The sequence below is a fragment of the Bidens hawaiensis genome, unplaced genomic scaffold, assembly GCF_021521415.1.
Source record: "Bidens hawaiensis isolate Kalapana, Puna unplaced genomic scaffold, B.hawaiensis_p1.1 tig00012467_1, whole genome shotgun sequence".
Taxonomy (NCBI): domain Eukaryota; kingdom Viridiplantae; phylum Streptophyta; class Magnoliopsida; order Asterales; family Asteraceae; genus Bidens; species Bidens hawaiensis.
Window position 1 is genome coordinate 443,387 of NW_027492017.1, and position 7,386 is coordinate 450,772.

The 7,386-nt window shown below is 34.1% G+C and overlaps 1 pseudogene across 1 annotated transcript; it reads left to right on the forward strand.

The window, feature by feature from the left end:
• The first annotated feature begins 734 nt into the window (after positions 1-734).
• Positions 735-5,294, forward strand: LOC143541097 (citrate synthase, glyoxysomal-like; annotated as a pseudogene). Its single transcript, XR_013136698.1, has 12 exons — positions 735-879; positions 974-1,059; positions 1,708-1,811; positions 1,912-1,973; positions 2,056-2,165; positions 2,264-2,383; positions 3,196-3,271; positions 3,389-3,462; positions 3,553-3,673; positions 3,791-3,888; positions 3,970-4,093; positions 4,966-5,294. The product of XR_013136698.1 is annotated as a citrate synthase, glyoxysomal-like (transcript).
• Positions 5,295-7,386: the final 2,092 nt, after the last annotated feature.

Consider the following 7,386-nt stretch of genomic DNA (forward strand, 5'->3'; position numbering starts at 1 on the left):
TTGATTAGGTTTTTATTATTTTAAATTAACAAATCATGTTCATAATTCAATTATAATTGCACATGAACACACCAATTGTATCGATTTGATGCAATGACTTTGATAGCTTTTGTGTGTTTTAGATATGATTTGATTTGATTTGATTTGATTTGATTAGGTTAGGAGATATGATTTAATTAGGTTTTCTTGATTCTATATTAATGAATAAAATTGTGATCTAAGCGAATTTGCGCATGAAGATGCCGAGTGTATCGATTTGATGCACTGAAGTTGATAGTTTTTGTGTCTTTTAGGTTTTTAACTACTAGATAAAATATATCAGTTAGTGTTTATGTAACTAGGGGATATGATCTGATTAGGTTTTTATAATTTTACGTTAATGAGTCAAGTTTGTTATCTAATTGATACATTGAATTTGTTAGTTTTTATGTGTTTTTGGTTGTTACCTATTAGGAGATATGATTTGATTAGGTTTTCGTGATTCTATATTAACGAATCAAATTCATGATGCAATCGAATTTGCACATGAACTTTCCAATTGTAACAATTTGGTGTGACTGAATCTTGTGTCATTAGGAGATATGATTTAATTCTGTATCAACAAATCAAAATCATAATCCAATCGAATTTGCGCATGAGCACGCCAATTGTATCAATTTGGGGCATGAATCTGATAGTTTGTGCATAACTTGTTGCAGATAACTACAGGAAACAATGATAAGGGTCTAAAGCTCTATGATCCAGGCTACCTTAACACGGCACCCGTTAGATCATCAATCTGTTACATTGATGGTGATGAAGGGATCTTAAGATACAGAGGCTACCCGATTGAAGAGTTGGCAGAGGGTAGTTCGTTCTTAGACGTAGCATACCTTTTAAGTAAGCCCTAGAAACTTGATGATATCAAGAGTTCACTGTATATGTTCTTGAGTACTGTGAGTGCTTTTCGTATATTGATGTTTGTTTTATGCAGTGTATGGAAACCTACCTTCTCAGAGCCAATTAGCAGACTGGGAGTTCGCTGTAGCACAACATTCAGCTGTTCCACAGGGGATTTTGGTAATATGGTTTTACATACAATCTTGTTTGCAAATTTGGTTAAAACAATGTTTGGTAAATATTATAAAAAAACATCGTATTTTCTTATTTTACATGAAAAGTCTCCCAACTTAATTTTGGTATATTAAAGCCCCTAAATTTATCAGATAAACATGGCGATTTTCCTCAGCCCAGTCTCGATGTATTAAAGTCTCTATATTTGTGCAGAATGCATGTACATGTGAAAAAAGTTTAAATTAGTGAATTGTTATCCTGAATTTGATTAAGTGACATTAACATAAACTCCTTATGTTGACCAATTTAAGAGGTAACAAGCCATTATCTTAATTGTATTTTCACAAGTATGGGTATTCGAGACAAGTTAATGACTTAATATTCCGATATTGGGCTATTGGACATTTTCGTGTCTTTTAGACACATTTAGGGACTTTAACATACCAAATTGGGATGAGTGGCTTTTTCATGTAAAATTAGAAAGTATGTTGGTTTTGATGGCATCAACGCATTTATAAAGTTTAAGGACTTTGCATGTGTTCTCATGGGATTGTGTTTTGAGTTCTTTTACTTAAACATTTGGTTTGCCAGTTTCTTCTTTCTTGATGTGGAATAACTTTTTATCTCAAAAACAACATAAAACTTATGTTGTAGGATATTATACATGCCATGCCTCATGATGCTCATCCAATGGGTGTTTTAGTCAGTGCAATGAGTGCCCTTTCTGTATTCCATCCTGATGCAAACCCTGCTCTTAGAGTAAGTAATTTCACTTTTAAACATTATTAACTCGATATGCTAATTTACATACTTTTCTTTATACTTTGAATATATTCTCAAGTTTTGCGTGTTTAAATTAGGTCAAGATCTATACAAGTCTAAACCAGTCAGACAAGCAAATCGTGCGCATACTTGGAAAGGTTTGACTTTTGAGTTTTGACCTGTTTATTTGAGTACTATTTTTTAATTATCTTAGCTTATTTACTATTAATTAATGATCAGGCGCCAACTATAGCAGCAGCAGCGTATCTAAGAATGGCGGGGAGGCCACCTGTTCTTCCTTCAAGCAATCTTTCTTACTCAGAGAACTTCTTATACATGCTAGATTCATTGTATATAACATTATTACTTATTTTTATCATAGAAATATTATCTTTGACTAAATTGATTATGTAAATGAAATTGAGGCATACATTTTATAAACTTGCAGAGGTGACAAGTCTTATAAACCAAATCCTAGACTTGCTCGAGTACTTGATAATCTATTTATTTTACATGCTGAGCATGAGATGAACTGCTCCACAGCAGCAGCAAGACATCTTGCATCAAGGTAACCGTGTATTTTCATATTTAACTGATGCGGCCTTTTGTTATAGATTAGGGGTGTAAACGAGCCAAGACGAGCACGGGCTTGCTAAACTCGAGCTAAACCTCGGGTGCTTTAACTTAATAGAGCTCGAGCTCGTCTTGTGTTGAGTTCAATGTCTAATGCTCGGTCTCAGCTCGTGAATAATTTTGTTAGCTCACGCTCGACCCGGGTGTGACTTGTTTATTATTTATAAATTATTAATTATATATCTATGCAAATCTATTATACACATTTTTATGATTATAGTTTTATATATCATAATATTATTTGATTAAATTATCATAGTTATATAAATAGTAGTATATGTTATATGATTATATCTTTATTATCTTGATTAAAAAAGTTTTAATTTATATAAATGATTGGCTTGTTTTGGCTTGCAAGCTCATACAAGCTTGGTATCTGAAGCTCAGGTTCGAACTCTTTTATTATATGAGCTTCAACGTCAGCTCGATCCGAGCCTTTAGCGAGCTGGTCTCGGGTATCTTACAAGCGGTTGGGCTCGTTAACACCCTTAGTTATATTCCATCAGTTCTTAAATTATTGTCAATGAATGAAAAGAACACAATTTAAGATATGTAAAACAATTATTACTCTTTTTTATTAAATAACATACCAATCTTACCTATCCATAGCACATCGAAGATATGGTAAACTTGGAGGATTTATTGATAAGTGTAAAGTGGGAAAATTAGTAAATTATATTTATCAGTTATTGAAACTGGATAAATTAAACAAGAAATATGAACAGTAGTTTTGGAATATGTATGCAGTGGTGTTGATGTATACACAGCTCTTGCTGGAGCAGTTGGAGCACTATACGGGCCACTCCATGGTGGAGCAAATGAGGTATACTGATAAAGTTTTAGATAAAACAGAACCATAATTAACACATTCATTTCCTTTGATAATAAACGAACCACCCACAAATAAGTTAAAGTTTCTTGTGTTATCTTGACATTATAGGCGGTTCTAAAAATGTTAAACGAGGTTGGAACCGTTGACAATATTCCCGAGTTCATTGAAGGTGTGAAAAACAGGTTGGTTTAGTTTCTCTGATTTAGTTGTTGAACTGTTCACACGAACATTAAACGAGAGTGAATTTGATCATGTGCACGCTATTTGTACAGGAAACGAAAAATGTCAGGTTTTGGGCACCGCGTGTACAAAAACTATGATCCCAGAGCAAAGGTTATTAAAAAACTAGCAGAAGAGGTTTTCTCAATTGTAGGCAGGGATCCCCTTATTGAGGTATTTCAAACTAAATAAAATTAATATTTTATGTTTCTAGTGCGTAGTATTATTATTGTTATTATTAGTATTATTATTATTATTATTATTATTCATCGGCTAACATGTTGTCAACAGGTGGCTATTGCTTTGGAACAAGCTGCATTATCAGATGAGTACTTTGTGAAAAGAAAGCTGTACCCTAATGTTGATTTCTATTCTGGCCTGATTTATCGGTATGTTTTTTCTTGGATTTTTCGTGCAATTTTGTTTGTTGCTAAATAAGTAATTAATAACAATTATCGTTCTTGAAACAGGGCGATGGGTTTTCCAACTGAATTCTTTCCTGTTTTGTTTGCCGTACCTCGAATGGCTGGTTATTTGTCACACTGGCGAGAGTCCCTTGATGATCCCGACACAAAGATCATGAGGCCCGCACAGGTTTGCTCAATTTCAACCTGCTTACTTTTGAAACGAGTTTATCTCAAACAAGTTACTTTTGAAACGAGGCCCAATTTGTACTTAGGGCTGTGAATGGCCGAGACGATCCAGGTGGGGCTCGGCTCAGTTATAAACTGAGCCGAGCCAGATCGGTTTGTGTATCTTAAGGAACTGAGATATTGAGCCCAGGCTTGGCTTAAAAGCTCAAGCTGGCTCTTTTTTTAAAACTAATATTATATTTTTACACATATTGATATATATCAAACGAAAAAAGAAATTAACATGCACAAAATGCATAATTAATAAACTACGAAAGTGTACATTTGTATATTTTAAAATTTTGGATTGTAATTTATAAATGTTAAAATCTAGGCTTTAAAATGAACCAATGAGCCAGCTAAATGGGCCTAACGAGCGAGCCAATGAGCCGAGCTTACTTTTGCTCAGGTTCGGCTCGTAAAAAGCTTGAGCCAGCTCGTTTTTTTAAAAGTTGATTTTATTTTTTACACATTGATATACGTGAAAAGAAAAGAAAACTAAATAATATTTTTAACATGCGCAAAATGCATAATTAATAAACTACAAAGTTTATAATTGATATATGTAATAGATTCGGGTTATAATTTATAAATATCAAATTTTGGGCTTTATTTTAAACGAGCTAACTAAAGAGGCCTAACAAACGAGTCAACAAGCCGAGCTTACATTATCAATGGCTCGGCCTGGTTACAAACCCAATGCAACAAAGAAACTGATTTGACCTGTTATCCATCTGTCCGATTCACATATTTTGTCGGCAGTGTATAAAATTATAAAATTTAGCTTTGATGTACGTTTTTAAAACCTTAACGATTTTGTTGGGATGTTGTTAGGTTTACACGGGTGTATGGTTGCGGCATTACATTCCTGCCACGGAACTGATGTCATCGACTGGAGCTGTAGTTGATAAACTAGGACAGGTGTCGGTCTCCAATGCAACAAAGAGGCTGTTATCGGGGTCTGGGGTTTGACTTGGCTGGCTTTGTGAGTTGACTTTCGGGGAAGTTGAAAGAAGGTTTAAGTGTAGTTTCAAGTGTTCTTAATAATTCTATATGATTATTGTTTGGTTCTTGTAATATATGTATAATCAAGGCCATGCTGAACTGTTGTTTTAATTTGCCCGTCACCGGTGACAGTTGCTTATTTGAGATTTTATATCTGGTTAGTTTATGGCCTATGGGTATTGGGTAATATAAGAACCTTAACAAAAACACTATATATGGTCCATCTTCATAATAACTAATAATCTAAAATTATTAGTTTTAGATGTTAAAAAAAAATCCGACTTTGACGCTTGGATGTTATATATGGTCCATCTTCATAATAACTAATAATCAAAAACACTATATGTGGTTCAAGCCCACTTGACGCTTGGATGTTAAAAAAAAATCCGAAAATTCGAATCTCAGATATCTGAATTTGAAAATTCAGAAAGTGATTTTGAAAATTTTCGAATAGGTTGGTATCCATACTATCTGAATTTTTTTTAATTATTATATAATAAATGCTATTTATAAGTTTCGAATAATTTTTTGTTATTTTGGATCATTTTTCAGGATAATTTTCGGATAGTGTGGATATTTTGGATAATTTTTTGGATATTCGAAATATTTTTAAAAGCAGCCCTTTTAAGTTTTTTTATAATTATTATTTTCTAGATTTTTGGATATCCAGTTCATTATCCGATCGGATATCCGAATTTTGGATTCGGATAGTGAAATCTACTATCCAAAAGGTTCGGATATTCGAAAATTCAAACTCTGGATATCTGACTTTGAACACCAGTACTTGACACCCTATTGTCAACGAAAAAACTGTTTGTTGATTGCTTGGCTTTGTTGGGTAGTCTTGGACTGGAACAACGAAGTAGACCCTAATCATAAGTGGGCCTCGAAAAATGGCTTCGTGACACCATGCTAGCACCACCTCATCTTCAGTTTAATTAGTGTAGCTTTTAAATTGATATAAGTTGGTGTCATTTGGGATAGCTACTTGTTATAAACATTTCAAAGTTCAAAATATATAACATTGGTATATCATCACATAATTGAGTGCCTTATTCACCTACGTATCTTATCATCATTTGAGACCAATAGATGGTTTTCATGGAAACCCTATTTGGGTGCTCTATTACGTTATAAGCATAAACTCTTGATGCGTGTTAAATAAATAAAAGCTAAAAAAAGAAGAAAAAAAAACAAATATAACAAACAAATTAAATGTTTTTACCAACTTGTGCATTAAGGTGATAGATGGTGAGACTCTTAGGTAACCAAAACAATATAAATACCCTTCTACTCCATGCATTAAGTTGATCACTCAAACCCTTTTCATCTTCATAATCATCAAATCCGCTATGGAATCAGATCACAAGCAGTCAAGCACCACCACTCATCTATATTCATCAGGGTTTGTGGGCCTGTCTCGCAGTCTCTCGTTGGCTAAACTAGCTAGGTCGGCTAGAAACACCCGACAGGGTCCTTGTAAAGTGTTGTTAGCCGTGTCAAGTATCCATAACCCAAAAGCGTAAATGAAAATTGCACTTAGTTTCTTCGGCGTGCCTATTCTGTCGCCATAGGAGAAGCTGATGTCGACACACTCATCGCAGGTGGCATTTTACTTATCTCACTTACAATGCAGTCGACATCAGCTTCTCCAATTCGGTCAAAATAGGCACGTCGACTAAAACACATGCCATTTACATTTATGTTTTCGGGTTCTGGACACTCAACATGGCTAACAACACCTTACAGGGAGAATCAGAGGGACCCTGCCGGGCGTTGCTAGAAGACTTAGCCGGTTTGAATTCCGGCGAGTAAAATTCTATCCGGAAACACGATGTTCCCATTCTTCATGTTAACTATGGGGTAATAAAAGCACCTTAATATGTTTCTAAATTTCAATATCTTAGTTTGATTCTTTATCATAGAAGCATCATAAGAAGACAGTATACTATAGAAGCATCATATATATCATGATGGTTAAGGTACGTGTTGTGGTTAACCCAGCAATTTTTCTCATATGCATTGAAAATTTTCTCGGTTAACTATCACTATATACTCACTAAGCTATATACTCACTAAAGTCCGTTTGGATATTTACACTATAATAGCATTTAATAAATTCACAGGAACGGCCAACTCCCGTACCACATGGACATGGATAGAACCAAAAAGTTGGAAGTTTAAATTCTAAACAGCTTAAAATCTAGAGGATGTTATTAAAAATAATATCACATCCAAAACCAACATAAA